This window comes from Mus caroli, unplaced genomic scaffold (genome assembly GCF_978045245.1).
Source record: "Mus caroli unplaced genomic scaffold, Mus_caroli_1 scaffold_14, whole genome shotgun sequence".
Lineage (NCBI taxonomy): Eukaryota > Metazoa > Chordata > Mammalia > Rodentia > Muridae > Mus > Mus caroli.
In genome coordinates, this window is record NW_028227269.1 from 108,020,970 (window position 1) to 108,037,955 (window position 16,986).

The window sequence follows — 16,986 nt, forward strand, 5'->3', positions numbered from 1 at the left end:
CCAGTGGAGCCACAAAGGAAGATAACCTTGACCACGCAGTTAATTTTTACCAAAGCCACTGCGGTAAACAAGGGAGTTAGCATAGTCACGCACAGGCTTTTCCGTAGCGCAGCTATCCCACTATGTCTGTAGAACAACAAATAAAACATTTTCTTGGCGCCTCCGAGAAATGAATGGCTCAGTTTCTCCTGGCTGACTGGTAGGAGGGGGTACTAAATTACTTTGTGTTGATTAAAGACAAAGGGTCCGTCCCTGCCTCTAAGCAGAGAAAAAGATAAACTTTGAGATGGGTTCACAAAAGGAGGTGGCAGCATGAGGGGCTGAACAGCAGGGCCTTCTCTCTCTGTCTCTGTCTCTGTGTCTGTGTCTGTCTGTCTGTCTCTGTCTGTCCCTGTTTCTATCTCTCTCTGTCCCTGTCTCTCTGTCTCTGTCCCTCTGTCACTGTCTTTCTGTCACTGTCTCTCTGTCTCCCTCTGTCTCTCTCTGTCTCTGTCTCTGTCTCTCTCTATGCACACACGCACAGGAATGCATAATGTATGTGTACATATGTGCAGAAGCCCTCTAGCCTTGGGCGTCTTCCTTAGTTACCCTCTAGCTTGTTGTATGAAGCAGGGTCTCTCTCTCTCTCTCTCTCTCTCTCTCTCTCTATATATATATATATATATATATATATATATATATGGAACTCACATCCAGGCTGCTAAGTGAGCTCTCGAGACTGGCCCTGTCTCCACACCTCCAGCTTTGAATGGCAAGCACGTGCCACCAGTGCCCATCCTCTTTACGTGGGGATGGAACTCTGGCTCTCCTACTTGTTCAGCAAGCACTTTACTGATGGGGCCACCTTCCTAGCCCAGCTTTTCTACTGCAGGACCAGTTCCAGATGCTGCACGATACAACATGGGGGAGCCAGGACCACACTTCATCTGGGGCTGTCCTTGACAATGTCTTACATAGAAGCAGATGGTTTACCCAATTTCCCATCAGATCAAATGAACTTCGTCTTGCAGCTCCGGGGACGGGGTCAGAGGGGTCCACACAGGTTTGCCTCTGGGGGTGGAGTAAGTGAGTGCCCAGGCTGCTGCTGGGTGAATGGTGTCAGGGGCTCTGGGACAGTACACCCCAAACACCAGGATCTGCAACTCAGACCCATTTTAAAAAGTTAAGTGTGGTGGTGCATGCTGTAACCTGGGTGCTGGGGACAGGCATGGTGAAGACAAACATCGCAGGTCCATAGTCAGCCAATCCAGTGACACAGGAAGCCCCAAGTTTCGGGAGATTCTTTTCCTCAAAAATTAAGGTGGGGTGTCATAGAGGAAGGTACCTAGAGCTAACCTCAGGCTTCCACATGCACACACAAACACTTTATGTTCTCATGTGTATGCAACACACACACACACATGCACACACACACGCACACGCACACACATACACATACACACACACACACGCACACACACACACACATACACACACACACACGCACACACACACACTCACACACACATACACACACACGCACATACACGCACACATACACACACACATACACACACACACACATACACACACACACACACACACACACACACACGCACACACGCACAGTCCCATGATCTTTTGTTTGAGAACATCACTACTCTGAAAATGGCTCCTATGTCCTCATTACCCTCTGCGTGCATTTTTTTTTTCCTGCACTTTGGAGTCTTGGCTGTATGCTTTCCCCTGTCAGTATATGAGCCCACCTCATTTTGTCACACTGCCATTGATAAACACACGTTCACAACCGCACACACACACACAACTGGACATAGGAGTTTCCCTACCCTAACTCCATAGCACAGAGAGCAGGCTGGAGCACATAATGAAAAGAAGGCCAGGCATGAGGGCCCAGTGGCTGACTTCGGAGTCCCCATCCTCCCTCTCAACAGATTTGCCATGTAGACAAAATCACTCAGTGCCCGGTGCACAATAGAGGCGGGTCCAGGGTCATCTCTAAGGTCCCTTCTCATTTTACATGCGATGATTCTATTAATATTGAGAATGGCTTTTACATGCTAAATGGAGTCCATGAAGGCTGACTATTTCCCGAGATTTAAAATGTCCCTCTGCTAATTGAAACTAATTCTCCAAACTGCACATTAAAAGCCCCGGGCTGATTTTTCTCTCTGATGGACCCTGACAAAGCGGCAATTGAGATCGAGAAGCCTGCCGGGAGCCTTCCCGCCCCCACTGCTTCTGCCCCAGAGAGTCTTCTAATTTATATTAATGCATCTTTGCTTTCTGGGGCAAGAGGGTGCCAACCATCCCCCAGCCTATGCCACTGAAATTGGATAATATGCTTTTTCCTCTTTCTCTACTGAGAGCTTGGTAGCCTAATGGCTTTGCTGAACACGGGTGCTGCTGCCCAGAACAGAACCTGGCCTCTTCAGGGAAAGGAGTGTTAGGTCCTACAGCTTACCTGAGTGGGACACTCAGCCTGGCAGGTCCAGGTCCCAACGACTGGAGGGCAGGCTAGAACTGGTTGGGATATGGCGCCGTATGTAAAGTGCTTTCCATCCCAGCTTGAAGAGCTGAGTTTGGATCCCCAGCACTCATGTAAACAAAAAAGCCAGATATGCTTGTAATACCAGCACTGAGGCAGGAGAATAGGGAAGATGCCCAGGGCTCGGCAGCCAGCCAGTCCAGCCAGAAAGGCAAGCTCCAGGTTCAGTGAGGGACCCAGTCTCAAAAAACAAGGAGGACAGGGATTAAAGAGGACACTTAACATCAGCCTCTGACCTCTATACACATGTACACATATGTGCACATGCATGTGTACCCAAGTACACACACACACACACACACACCCCATCATCATCATCAGGTAATCAGGACAAAACCTGTGAGAGCCTGTCTTCCACTCTCCACAGGCCTGCAGCCACTGAGGCATCTCATAACTCCCTGTCTCACCCAGCACCTTAAACACAAGGCAACTTGTGGAGTGGGAGGCGTCTTCCTCAGCAAGATGTGTTTTTAAATTAGGCTAAAACGTATGTCACAAGGATTTACCATCACCACTGATTTCAGCAGGCTGTCAGTTTGCACCGCCCACTCATGTTGTGCAACATCTGCATTGTCCCAGTCCAGAATCCTGTCATCCCCAAAAGAAGCCATGCACCTGCTGAATTTTGCCTGCCATCCTTCTGCACCCGGCCCCTGCATCACTCTTGTGTTTTCCAGTCTCCTCCAGTGAACTACACTCCACAGAAACCTGTGTTTTGTAACTTTGTAGCCTTTATTCCACAGCTGTCTAAACCAAATCCCAGGGGAGGAACATCCTGACTCCCTGAGTCTTATCAGACAGCCAGGGGCCACCGGGGTAGCAAGGCCACTTTCCTGACATGCCTTCCTCTTAAAAGGAGACAAGAGAAGGGCATGACATGAGCCCTTATATGACCACCACCCTGTGTGACAGGTGTTAATATCCTAAAAGAAAGAGACTATGGCAGATGAGGTTTCCATTTTGTCCTCACTCCCAGGACACTCTTGTCATTGCAGGAGATGTTAATTCCCACCCCCCTCTAAAATTGGGGTTACTTTGCCCGGATCCCTCTTGCATGTTTACACCTACAGAAAGAGGTAGGCATGAATAATTCATAGTGTTGTTAGCAGTGTGTTGTGAAACATTTTCATAAATGCTCCTGCACTAGGGCTTGCTTTTGCACTCAACAGTATGTTTTCCCGAGATGTAACTGTGCCCATACGAGTTCGTGTAGACGGAAGTTGTTTCCAATTTACTTTCCTATTACAAACAATGCTGCAATTACGAGCAATTCTCTCTGGATAATAGACGTGGAAGTGGCATCGCAGAGTCTCTGTGAACACGCATTTCCAATTCCAATTCTGCTTTGGATATGGACAAATTGCTTTCCAAAGTGGCTGAATTAATTCACAGCCCCCCCCCCCCCCAAACCAGCAGCGGATGTGAACTGTAGCTCCCCCCTGCGGGTGTGAACTGTACCTCCCCCCTTACCTTCACTCTTGACGTCGTGGGCCTTTTCAATTTTTACCCATCAGATTGGTGTGCTTCTAGGAGCCATAAATGGTGTTTATTTGATTATTAGGGCGGCTGTGCACTCTTCTTATGTGCACTAATCATTTTAACTCTCCTCCACGAATTGCTTATTCTGCTACTTGCGAGGGGCAGCCCGCGGGGGCCAGGTGTGGCCTGAAAGTTGGGCTTTGTGAGACAGAAGTTTACAAAGGGTCATGATTTAAAAAATAAATAAATAAAAATCACAGGCTGTGAGAGTCCTGTCAAGAGGGAGAGCAGAGAAAACCGAGGGCTCAAGGAAGCAGAGTTCCTTACCCAGAGATCTCATTTACCTGTCTCACTGGCTGAGGGTCAAGAACACCGATCCTGACAAACTTGAGGCAGACAGAGAAAACAGCTTAGACTCTAGCCCTAAACCAAAACCTCGGTGACCTTTGGCTTTCGAATTCCCAGTCCACCTCTCTGGTCCCTAAGCCTGAAAAGGTCCCTTGTGAACCACCCCAGAGTCTCGTTTGCAAAAGGAAATTCTTTAAGATAAGACAAATACACAAACCAGCTCATACTTAATTTTTAAACTTCTTGTGATCTTTGAGCCTGGCTGTGCGTGATATCCTCTGGACCGTGTGCGCAGCCACTGCTGAGGGACTTTGACAGGACCCTCCACTTGACAAGTCTATTGCTTGTTCCCCTTCTTAAGCCAGGGTTCATCAGAAGGACGGACTGAGGCCGCCTGCCACCTTGACTGAACAAACCCAAGCTGAATTCTTTTCTGCAGGTGTCAGGATCTTCCAATCCCACTGCAGGTCCACAAGAGAGAGCCCTGGAGCATCAGCCAGCAGTAGAGTGCTGTCTCCCATCACCATAGACACTACAGAGCCTGCCACGGGAACCCTGTGGCTTTAGCCAGACAGGGATCTGCTGGCTCCTTGTCTGTGTGCCGACATAAGCTCTGGACACTGACAATTTCTGTGAGCTGGTTCCCTTCCTCATTAGCTACCTACCCCATTCCTGTTGTCCAGACACACCAAGCTTCTACTGTCCCAGTGCTGTGGCCTAATGTGTATTTCCCATGTCAGGAAAGGAAACGTATCTACCGGTGAAACTCAGCTTCCTCCAGAGCATGTGTTCACACGAGCAGGAGAGTGCATGTTCACGTGTGTACAACGTATGTATGAGGAGATCATAGGAGCCACCCACCTGGTTGGTTGAGGCAGGACCTTTCACTGACACCTAGGGCTAGCTGATTAGGCTAGTGGTTGGATAGTGTCGATCCCCCTGTCTCTAAGTCCTCAGGATTACAGGTGTGACACTGTGCCTGGTTTTTTTCACGTGTCTTCAGGGACTGAAGTCAGATCTTCATGCTTGCACGTCAAACATTTTTACCAACTAATCCATTTTCCCAGCCTCTCAATTATTATTAAATTCTCTAAATAAGACAAATGTTGGGGCTGGAAAGATGGCTCAGTAGCTAAGAAAACGTGCTGCTCTTACATCAGACCCAGGGTTGGAGCCTTTGAACCTACATCTGTGGCTTACAACTGCCTGTGACTCCAGTCTCGGCCTTTTTAACCCCCCTCTTCTGGTCTCCACAGTCAACCGCATGCATGTGGTTGCACATACATATAGCAGGCACACAGACATACATATAAAATTTTAAATTTTAAAGTAAACAGATAAAAACTAGTGGTTGTGTTTGCCCTGCGCACTGAATGTTGGAGCATTTTGCTTCTGGGCCTGAGGGTGTCACTGGTTCTGAACTGGCTCTTTTAGGGAACCACTGGGCTATTGGGCCACAGGAGGTCCAGCTGCCTGGCAGAGGCACTGTGGGGAGTAGACATGGAGAGGACCAGGGGCTGTCACTGGGGAAGCAACTGAAGTTGGGAGGAGCTAAAGTAGCTAGTACTTACAGGACTGGGTACCAGGGAGGAAGGAGAGAGCTGCAGGCAGGCTCTGAGACCTGCACAGGGCGCCTGAGACACACACAGGACACTTAGCTGCATATGCACGAGGCAGACTCAGCTGGGCAGAAACCACAGGAGGACTGCAAACTAAACAATTCCCAGAGCTCATTCAGGGCTAGGACAAATCTGAATTTAGTTCAGTCAGCATAGAGGGACCTCAAGGAACCCTGGGACTTTTAGAGCGTGATGAGTACAGGGTCAGGCTCAGCTAACATCTAGCAACAATGTCTCCTCCTTCTCCCTTCCTCCTTCCCTCCTTTTTTCCTCTTCCTCCTTCCCTTCCTCCTACTTCTTCTGGAGATGGGGGTCCCCTTATGTAGCCTGGACTGTCCTCAAACTCAGGACCCTACTGCCCCAGCCTCTTAAGTGCTAGAACTACAGATATGTGCCACCATACCTAGCAGAAAAATATTTTTAAAATATTAAACTTAGCTGCCTGCTAAAATAAACTGCAGTATTTGGTTCAACAACAACAGCAACAGCAGCAACAACTAAACCAGATGATAATCTAATCTGAGTAAGATCCGGAATCTATTGAAAAGGTGCCACACATTTGAATGAGCAGGAAAAGATAACCTGTATCTTCTGGAGAAAAACCAATCAGATGAACGGAAACAGTTGCTCAGAACATCAGCCAGGACCAAGGGTGGGAGGCCATTGCTCTTCTCTTCAGAAGCTACCCAAACTGTGCTGCAGCTGTAGCTCAGTGACAGTGCACTTGCCTGGCATGTTGGAGGCCCTGGGTTCAATCCTCAAAACTGGAAAAAAATTAAATAGAAAAATTTAAAAAGATCAGAGAAACCCATAAAAGCAACAAGACAGCAAACTAGAATCTTCAAACTGTTAAGAGAAAAAATAATAAACCACCAGTGTGGATGTTATTTTATCCATTAAAGTTATCGTCCAAAAACCAAGTGGAAATCTTTTCTCAAATAAAAAGGAAAGAAAGAAAACCTTTGCCATCAATAAATAGACTTGCCTGGAAAGTTTTTTTAGAGAGAGGGGAACAATTAGGTTGGGAGATTTGAACCTATACACAGGAGGAGTGTTGGAGAAGAGATATGAAATGATAGAATGCAGTGTTTCCATGCTTTTAAAAAATGCCTGAGACTTTGTGTTTGTTTTTATTTTATGTATATGAGTGTTTGCCTGCTTCTATGTATGACAACCATGTTCATGCAGTACCAGAAGAGGCCAGAAGAGGGCAACGGATCCCCTGGAGCTGGAGTTACAGACACTGGGGAGCAGCTATGCAGGTGCCCAGAATGAAATCCAAGTCCTCTGAGTCCAAGAGCAGCCAATGTTCCTAACCACAGAGCCATCTCTCCGATCCCAAATATTTCCATTTCTTCAGTGATTTGACAAATAACAGTTGGTTCAACACAGCGGGAGCAATATCTCTCGTGATTAAATTGAGTGGTAAGTGGGGTAAATGGTGTCTATGTGACCGTGACAGCAGAGAGGAACTGAGTGTGTTTTTACAAAGGACCAGCATGCTCCATGTAACAACACAGTGTCACGGGAAAACGGAGCTAGCAGATTAGTACTATAAATGTGAACAAAGTGACAGTTAAAGGGGTTCCCCCCACTGCTCTTCTGCTGCAAAGACAGAAAATATTTGTTTGTTTGTGTTTGTTTATTAATATATTTATTATTTGTGTGTGAGAGAGGGAGGAAAAAGAGATAGATAGATGGATGGATGGATAGATAGATAGATAGATAGATAGATAGATAGATAGATAGATAAGACAAGACTAGCCAAAGAGCAGCCTAAGGTGCCATCAGAATGCCACCCACCTCCTTTAAGACAAGATCTACCATTGGCTCAAAGCTCATCAGTTAGGCTAGACTGTCTGGCCACAAGTCCCAGGGAGCCTCCAGTCTCTGTCTCCCCAGTGCTCAGATCTGAGGCACACCCCTAGCCCCTGCCCAGCAGTTTTATGTAGGTTCTGGAGATAAAGCTCAGATCTTTGTGTTTGCAAGGCAAGCTTTTGCAAGACTGAGCCAGTTCTCTAGTATCTGATTTTAAAAAAAAAATTTGGTAGTCTGTATTTATTTTCAAAGTAGTAGGTTTCGTTGTGGGCGTTGTCATATAGGATTAAGATGCACTATTCTCTCCTGTCCTGATCTCCAGCTCCCAGTAGTCCCTTCTTCCCAGAGCCCCTTTGATCTCTAGTTCATTTATATGTACTTGTCTAGATTCTCATAGAGACAGAGGACCAACACCAGAAATGTAATAGCAACACTGCTGTGTCATTTGGGCACAAATGAAGGGACAGACTTTAAACAATGTTATGCTTTGCTATGTTGTACGGCACATCCAAATAACCTAGATGAAAATGGTCTTCCTAAAAATCAGGTGTAACAGAACTCACACTGGAAGGCAGCCATCTCAGCAGGCATGCTTCCATTAAAGAAGTCTAAAAGCAAAATAAAGGAGCTGGTCCAGAGAGTTCACTGATAAGTTCCACCAAGCAAGGATGACATGACACTAATGTGCTACAATCTCTCTCAGATCCCCGAGCAATGGGGGTGCTCCCTAATGCATGCTACAAGGCCAGAATTCTGCTAGAAACCAAACAGATAGAAGAAAGGAAAACCATCAAGCTAATGTCTCTCCTATGAGCACCGGATCAAAACCCTCCGAGGACTGGGAAATAAAATCCAGCCATGTACAGAGTTATCTACCATGAGCAACTTGAATTTATCCCAAGAGTACAAGGATGGCTCGGTATCTGAGGATGAATCCAGGTAATCTAACACATCAAAAGACCAAAGAAGGCAGATAGCACAAACATAGTAAATGGAAAGCTAATGCGTGCTTATAAGAGAAAACGTGATCCTTGTCTTTCTGAGTCTGGGTTACCTCAACCATATATATTTTTTCCCATCCTGTAGGCTGACACTTTGCTCAAACGATTGTGCCATCAATTGCTGTACGGAAACCTTGTGGCTTCCTGAAGCCCCACTTATTAACTATTGGTCTTAAAGCCTGCACTATACATAGTCTTTTTCTGTGCCAATGGGTTCTCCCTTAAACACACAGCTTGTACATTTAGCATTGTGCATGGCCACACCCCACAGTGCTGACTAAATGCCACTTACACACATTGGCTCTGATTCCAGTGCTACACGTGGCGAGTCACACTGCTTTCACTATTCGTATGTAGAAGCACAAGGGTTGATTATGGAAAATAAACACCCAGAATCAATTCAAGATCCAGTACACAATACACAAATCTGAGGTTGCCCTGGAGGTGGCCCCCTGTGTTGCAGGCTGTGACTTCACTGGAGGCTTGTTCTGAACACACACCAGGATGCATCTTGCACAAGACACATCGTCACCCACCCCACACACACCACAGACACACACAGACACACACAGACACACAGACACACACACACACACACACTCGAGTGCACGCCAGCCAAAGTCATGTCAAAGAATTCTGCTCAGATTCTAAACCAGGGGTTCTCGACCTATGGCTCCTGATCCCATTGGGGGTGTGTATCAAATGACCCTTTCACAGGGGTCACCTAAGGCTGTAGGAAAACAGATATTTACATTATGATTCCTAACAGTAGTCAAATAACAGTTATGAAGTAGCACTGAAAATGATTTTATAGTTGGGGCGCACCACAACACGAGGAACTGTCTTAAAGGGGTCACAGCACTAAGAAATTGAGACCGCCGCTTGAGGGTATTTGACTGGGCCGTAAGATCTTCACTGCACTCAGAGAGGTTCTTGTTATTTGAGGAACACAATGTTTCAGTGACGGAAAACGCAGACTTCCCAGTATTTTCCTACCTTCATCCCTCGGAATGACTCAAATTAGACCATCTTTGGGTTAAGTTGGGTTAGAATGTTTGATTTTTAAAATTGCTGTTTGAATTGCAGAGATGAGTTTCATTTTAAAAAAAATTAAAATAGCTAAATGAATTCTGGCTTGGGATTAAGATGGCATCTCCAGCAGGGTCTGATACAATCCTAAACACACATCTGCCATTTTATACCCCATGTTTGTGCAAAGCAGAATTCTTACCACTGAAGACCATAAAAGGGAAACAGCAGCCACCTCTGAAAAAAAAAAAAAATCCTGCCTGTGCCATGCTCTGCAGCACCAAAGCTTCAGCTGCCTCAGAACACCAGTCCCTCCTCCCTCACCCTCCTCCCTCACCCTCCTCCCTCACCCTCCTCCCTCACCCTCCTCCCTCACCCTCCTCCCTCACCCTCCTCCCTCACCCTCCTCCCTCACCCTCCTCCCTCACCCTCCTCCCTCACCCTCCTCCCTCACCCTCCTCCCTGACAGATCTCAGGGCTGAGATACTTCTGTCCCTGCTCTCCACCACTCCCATGCCCCCGCCCCCTTGTCCCCAACTGCACAGGGATTTCCATATCCCAGTGACATGCCACAGGGCAGAGGACATTCTTCGGTGACACTGTCACAGACTGTTAGGAGCTTGACTTGCTGCTTCCTTTGGCTGCCAGCAGTCTCCTTACTTCTCCCTGATCATTCAGTGGCAGCAAAGGGGAGTCTTGCTTACAGCTGCAGAGTGTGGGACCTCTTTGTCCTTCATACACCTACCCAAGTTGTGGAAAGCAGGGGACATTCTCACAGTAGCAAAGGGAGTGTAACTGGGAGTTCTTCCACACATGTTCTTACACAGACATGAAGGTTGCCTAAACTCGTACCATGTATTCTGTGTGACTACATATGTGTACATGCGCCTCCCTGTGGGGGCCATGCACCCTGTGTGTGGCTCCTTCTCTGCATCCTACATCCCTGGATGCACCTCTGTCTTAAGTCTGCTGGGATGACCATGCTGGGCCTTGTCTGTACTTCCTCCATTAGCTTAAAAAAAAAAAAAAGACAGTAGCCTCATTTTAAAAATGAGTTAAAAACAGATAAACATACGGCAAAGAGGCCGAGTAAAGCATATGTTCTACCCCAGTGAGAGTCCACAGCCTCACAGCTGTGCAGTGTGGGGTGCATTGGGTTCAGTGTAGGGTTGCTGGTTGAGGCATGCCAGGGTTTAGCCAGTGAAGAAATGGATAATTCCCTAACAGTTAAGCATATGCTTGTCCTATGCGCCGTGGATCCTACTTCCAGGAGAGCACACATGCCCACAGCACTTAGACAAATGTTCACATAGCCCTGCCGGGCCCAGCAAGTACCTGCTGCCAGGCGATTGGCTGTGGAGCAAAGTCCTATCAGAGCAGCGTGGGTGAACAGCAGGAAACGATTGGCCCTGCCAATCTTCTGGGCAGGACACAAGCAGGCACAAAAGAGCACATGTGATTTCCCTCTCACACAAGACCCCTAGCCTGCGGCTGCTGTGGCTGTGGGTGGAGGGATTGACCTAGGGCACAGGAAAGAGTGTATAGGGACAAATGTGCCACCATTATTATAGTGGTAGGCCGCGCAGGTCACATTGGTTAAGGTTCCTCAAGCTATATCAACTAAGTTCATTTTTAAAAACCCAAACTTTAATGTATGCATCATAGGTGGTTTATTGGGAGAAAGTAACCTTGCTCCTAAAATGTAGAGATGATTATGTTTGCATGTGTATCTCTCATGTGGAATGTTCTAGAAGAGAGTCAAGTTGTGCATACAGTCAAAAGCACAGTTCTCTATTACAATAGTTTGGGATTCATCATACAGTTGATAAAAGGTTCTGTCGGAAAAGAAATGGGGTAGGCTGGCCTGGCATCTGCACTCTCTGTAGGGGAGCATCCCTGATGAGTTAGGCTTGAACATCCATGTTCCCACCTGGCCCTGTGACCTGCAGGATGTGTTGCCTCAGGCCCGTGTGTCCAGGCTGCCTCATACTTCCAAGCCTCAGAGGTGTCACGCTGTATTCTAACAGCACAGGCGAACCCAGAAACTGCCTTGACTCAACAGGAACAGAGCGTGCTGACAGAGGTTAGAGAGCGATGGGAGCCGTCTGTGCTTGAAGACTACTGCAGGTTTTCTTCTGCTTGTGAATGCTGTGTAACAGTTTCTCTGAGATGGATACATTCTATCCTTTAGGGAAACTCTTTAAACAGGAAAGTAAAGGATCTAGAACACCCACAGGAAGTCCCTGAAACTGACCAGATTCTCTAGGCCCCTTCCTGTCAGAGTAAGAAATAAAACTGGAGAGTTCCTTGGTAAGGGAAGGAAGGTAAGCCGCAAAGAAGATGCTCAGACAAGACAAGCCACAAAGAAGACTCAGACCAGACCAGCTGCCTAGAAGACTCAGAAACCAGCCATGCTGCCTGGGAGAAGTTTAGAGCAACTGCGACATCTGGACAGGACACTCTCCAACCTGCTGAGCTGCCTGCAGGCTGTGCAGTGTGCTCCAGGTCCCCAGCTTTGTGAGCTGTCACCCGTACTGGGATAGGCTTTGGTGATGCAGCTGTCTTTGAGTCATTTTTACTCCTATAAGTGACCCCAGTGAAACTCATTGCTTCACCATTTGGACTTCAGTGGTGTTCTTATTTTGGTCTGTCATTGGATCCCGATCCGGGGCAAGTAGATAAGTATTGTGTTTTCCCAGGAAAAGTTTGTCACACCACAAAGGATGATATGTTTTGCATACCTGAGGTATCTCAGTGGTTGTACCACTCTGTACTGACAGTTCTCTACTGCCAGGGACTACGGATTATTCTGCTGCTGCTACCTCCAGTTGTTTCTATGAGATGAACTGTAGGGCCAGAATCACTGTTCTCAAAGGCAAGAAGAAGGAGCCAGAATGACACAAATGTGGCCCCCAAACAGAGAACTTCGTCCTCAAAGCCATAAATTAATGACATTTGGTGTGAGACCTATGGGGGTAATATAGATCCTTGATTAGGTCATGGAGGTGGGACCCTCATGACAGGATTAGTGGCTTTATAAGATGGAGAAGAGAGCTGGTGAGATTGTTCATACGCTAAAAGCACTTGCCACCGAGCCTGACGACCCAAGTTCAAACCCGCAGAATCCGTGTGAGCCTAGAATGAGGGAACCACCTCCACAAAGTTGTACTATGACCTTTCCATGTGAACCGCGGCACGTGGGTGCCCCTCAAATACATGCATACCTGCATGCATATATGTACAAAGTGATAATATTTTAATTCAAAAGAAAAGAGGGGAAATCCAGCAGGGCAGCTTGCTAAGTCTTCTCTGTTGACACCGTTGTCGCTGGCATTACAATGCAGAACGGAGCCCTTCGCCATGAGCTGAATGAATCCTGTTCTTTGTAAATCACCTAGCATTTATCACAATAACAGAAAACAGACCAAGAAAAAGGACAGGGAACACAGCTGAGTGTCACCTCAGCTCTTGCTGGCTGTGGAGTCTCAAACTGGGAGAGACTGGGTGGATGCTAAGAAGAAAAGTAAACTCATTGATCCTTCAACAGCTGGCACTCTAGGAGGGCAGAGCCAGGGCTCTGGGTTCTTGGCCACTTGTGCCCCTAACTGAACTCAGCATTTTTGCATGTCAGTTCCTCCTTGAGATTTTATTGAATAAATCAATAAACAGCAAAGGTTAAACTAGACGTTGTCTATAAGCAAGTTCAACAATGCACATCAGAAATGTGCTTAGTGTTGGGGAATGGTGGTATCTGCTTCTCTCTCTCTCTCTCTCTCTCTCTCTCTCTCTCTCTCTCTCTCTCTCTCTCTCTCTCCTTCCCTCCCTCCCTCCTTCCCAGGAGCAATGAAGACAGAGCTAGGGGCGCCAACCAGTCACTAGCCTAGTTAGGCAAATGAAATTGCTCTCCAAAAGTGTCACCTGTGAACCTCTTATAGATCATACCAACTGTTGTACATAACAATACAAGGACTGTTTTACACCACACACACACATGCACACGCACACCAGTATCTGAACTAGAATTCTTTGACAATGATGTCCTAGACTGGGGAGATGCTTCAGCAGCAAAATGTTGGTGTGTAAGAGTGAGGACATAAGTTCAAATCCCCATTGTAATCCCAGTACCCCTTGTGGAAGGTGGAAGGTGGCGAAAGGAGAATCTCTGGGCATTCATGGGTCACATTGGCTGTCTTAAGCAGAGGCAAGCAAGAGACACTATCTCAAACAAGGTAGAAGATGACACCTAACCACTGAGGTGGCCCTTATCTATGTACATGCCATGGCACACACAATCCATACACCTGAACACACACACAAATACACACACACACACACACACACACACACACACAGAGTCTTTCCTTAGAGCAGGTGACCACCACTTTCCTCAACACTGATGTCACAGGGCCTTCCAGGTGGGACCTCTATATCACACAGTTCCAGCAGGAGCACCCACATTATAGTCTCAAAGAAGTGGGGCACCAGGGGCCAGGCAGTTAGCTACCTACTCAACAGGACTCACTGCACCATCTAGCCTTCTGCTCCTTTCATCAAACTACTGAGCTTCTCTCATGGGCAGACAGAAAGCTAGAACCTGTTACAGGGGTGTCTGGGAGAAACCTGGGGAGGGCAGAGGGCTGAACATGGACACCGCATCTGGCGTGTCTGATGGGAGCTTTCTTAGTTAGCGGATAGCATGGAGAATTATCTTAACAGATTCCCCAAACTTGAACCATTACTTTACCGCTAGGAAACCCAGTTTTCTCGTAGACCACTCTATTGACTTGTAATCTTTTTTTGTTGGGACCTTCTGCCCTACTGTCACAATCGAGGTGACCTATCTGCACTTGTCTTTAACCTCCTGGGGTTCAATCCCAGGAGTAGCTTCATTGGAGAACCTGACACTGTCTTTTCTATCCATAGAAGAACGCCGTGGCTCTAGCTCATTTTATGCAAGTGTGGAGGTCACAGAGAGCCTGGGTGGGTCCCTTTGACCTCCTTTCTTGAGGTTTTTAGGGCTTATCTCCATCTTTGGGGATGCACTTTAGTTTATGAAGTCCCAGTTAGCTCTGTATGGTTGCTAATTTTCTTTGACTCCAAGTAATATAGAAAACAGCTTCTTAATACGCAAAGGGATGGATTATTTTCTAGTGAGATGGCCGTGGATCTTCTTGGTACCGACTGTGATGCCAGCCTCTCTCTGCTTCCCCACTTCTGGAATGCAGATTCAGCTCTGACTTTAAGACCTGGGTCACAGCTTGTCCAGAGTGATTCTAGAACCCCTGCACCTCACTTTCCCAACCTCCCTGTGGTCAGAAGAGCCTTGTAACAGCATGCAGACTCTTTCTTTCTCTAGCTGGGAATGAGAATTACCTGAAGGGACCTTATATCTTAAAAGGTCAGTACAGGTGCACGCTGTGCCAGGATAAATACCCAGCGCACCAATTAGTAGCTATAGAACACTGAATGTGTTACTGACTTGCTATCTGCCTCGGTTTCCCTATATGCAAATAAGGGATAAGAGTAGCATGTCACAGTGCATGTAGTGATTGAAATGTGTAAAGGGCTTAGAATGGTGGTTGATACAATGTATCCTTAGAATGATAATACCAATAAATAAATAAACCAGTAAATAAATACTCCTTTAGTTGAGGTCTTGATGATCCCCCAAAGGCTCCTGTGCTTTGTCCCAGTCTATGGTTTTCCTTGGGAAGTGGCAGAGATTGTGGGATGTGGGGCCTCTCAGGAAGGATGCCTGTGAAGGGGATATTGGGACCTTGGCCCCACTCTGTTTTTCTCTCTGCTTCCTAGATACAGAACATGAGTACCTCCCCCACGCCACCACCACGTGGTCCCTCCATGGCGCCACCATTATTCCAGAGCACCCTGTGCAGCCACAGGCCCAGCACACAATGCAGCACCAAGAGGACCATGGACAGACACCCCTGAACTTATGACCATAGTCAACCCTCCCTCCACTGAGGTGGGCTCCTCTCAGGCGTTAGATGCAATGGTAGAAATCCAAACAGCATTGACCTTTACCACTATTGTCATTGTTACCCTGGAGATGAGGACAGTGACTGATGCTGAGAACACGGATACTGAGGCCGGGGAGAGCCAAGGCCTCGCGAGACTTCAGCAACTCACTCTAGATACTAAGGGATCACGCAAGATCCTCACGGAGCTCATCGACTAGGTAGGCGCTCACTTCTCAGGCCTTGCTACAGTCTGTATTCAGTCAAGAACTGGTTTGGGCCACCATTCTAGATTCTGGGGATTCCACCAAGACCAACAAAAACGCCTCTGTCTCCCAGAGCTGATGCTCTTTTTTGGACTGGTTTCTGAGAGAAGCTTCCTCATTTAAAGTTAGAGAAATTGCCTTAATAGCGTTCCGAGTCCATGACTCTGCTAAGATTTTGTTCTTAATATTCTTATTACGAGCGTACCATGAGTACTCGAGAGGAACCCATACACACATTCAACCTCTAGGAACTGTGCAGCCACAGGCCTAGAACCTAGAAATCGCTGTTTGTGTATCCATGTCCAATGATGCGATTTGTGACATAACCCTGTCTCTACTGATCTACTGTTATATAGCTCAAAACCCAAACGAGGGCCAGTGACAGCTCAGGGGCTAAAGACACTCCCTGCATACTCCTGAGAGCCTGAGTTCAACCCCACAATAAGAACTCAGATGCTGTGATGTACACCTGTGATTCCAGCACTCCTATGGTAAGACAGGAGGTGGAGGTAGAATCCTCTGGAAGCTCTCGGGCCAGCTAGCCTAGAATAGTCAGCATGGTAGTAGAAACCAGAAAGCCCCTGCCTCAACAAGGTGAAGGCAAGAACAGATTCCCCAAAGTTGTCTTCAGATGTCCACACTCTCACCGTGACACAGGTGCAATAGTGCGCACACACACACACACACACACACACACACACACACAGACTAATAATAACAACAATAATAGTAAATTTTACAAAAAGAAATGACCTTATTTCTTGATAAGAAGAAAGTTAAAACACAATAAAAACATATAGGGTAAAATCTCAGACATTGGCCAAGATGCTGGCCTCAACCTAGAGGTGAGGTGGGAACCCGTGGTACCTCGAGCTGGCTCATCTGAAGCTGAATAATCTCTGGTGT

General features: G+C 47.0%; 1 long non-coding RNA gene across 3 annotated transcripts; it reads left to right on the plus strand.

The window, feature by feature from the left end:
- Positions 1 to 94: 94 nt before the first annotated feature.
- LOC115032779 (uncharacterized) lies at positions 95 to 15,901 on the plus strand. 3 transcript variants are annotated; one of them, XR_003838405.1, is made up of 4 exons: positions 95 to 199; positions 7,180 to 7,416; positions 8,513 to 8,748; positions 15,651 to 15,901. It is a non-coding gene; the product is annotated as an uncharacterized LOC115032779 (long non-coding RNA). The 3 variants fall into 3 exon arrangements; XR_015045137.1 differs by lacking the exon at positions 15,651 to 15,901 and having other exon boundaries at positions 7,140 to 7,416; positions 8,513 to 9,932; XR_003838404.2 differs by lacking the exon at positions 15,651 to 15,901 and having other exon boundaries at positions 8,513 to 9,932.
- Positions 15,902 to 16,986: the final 1,085 nt, after the last annotated feature.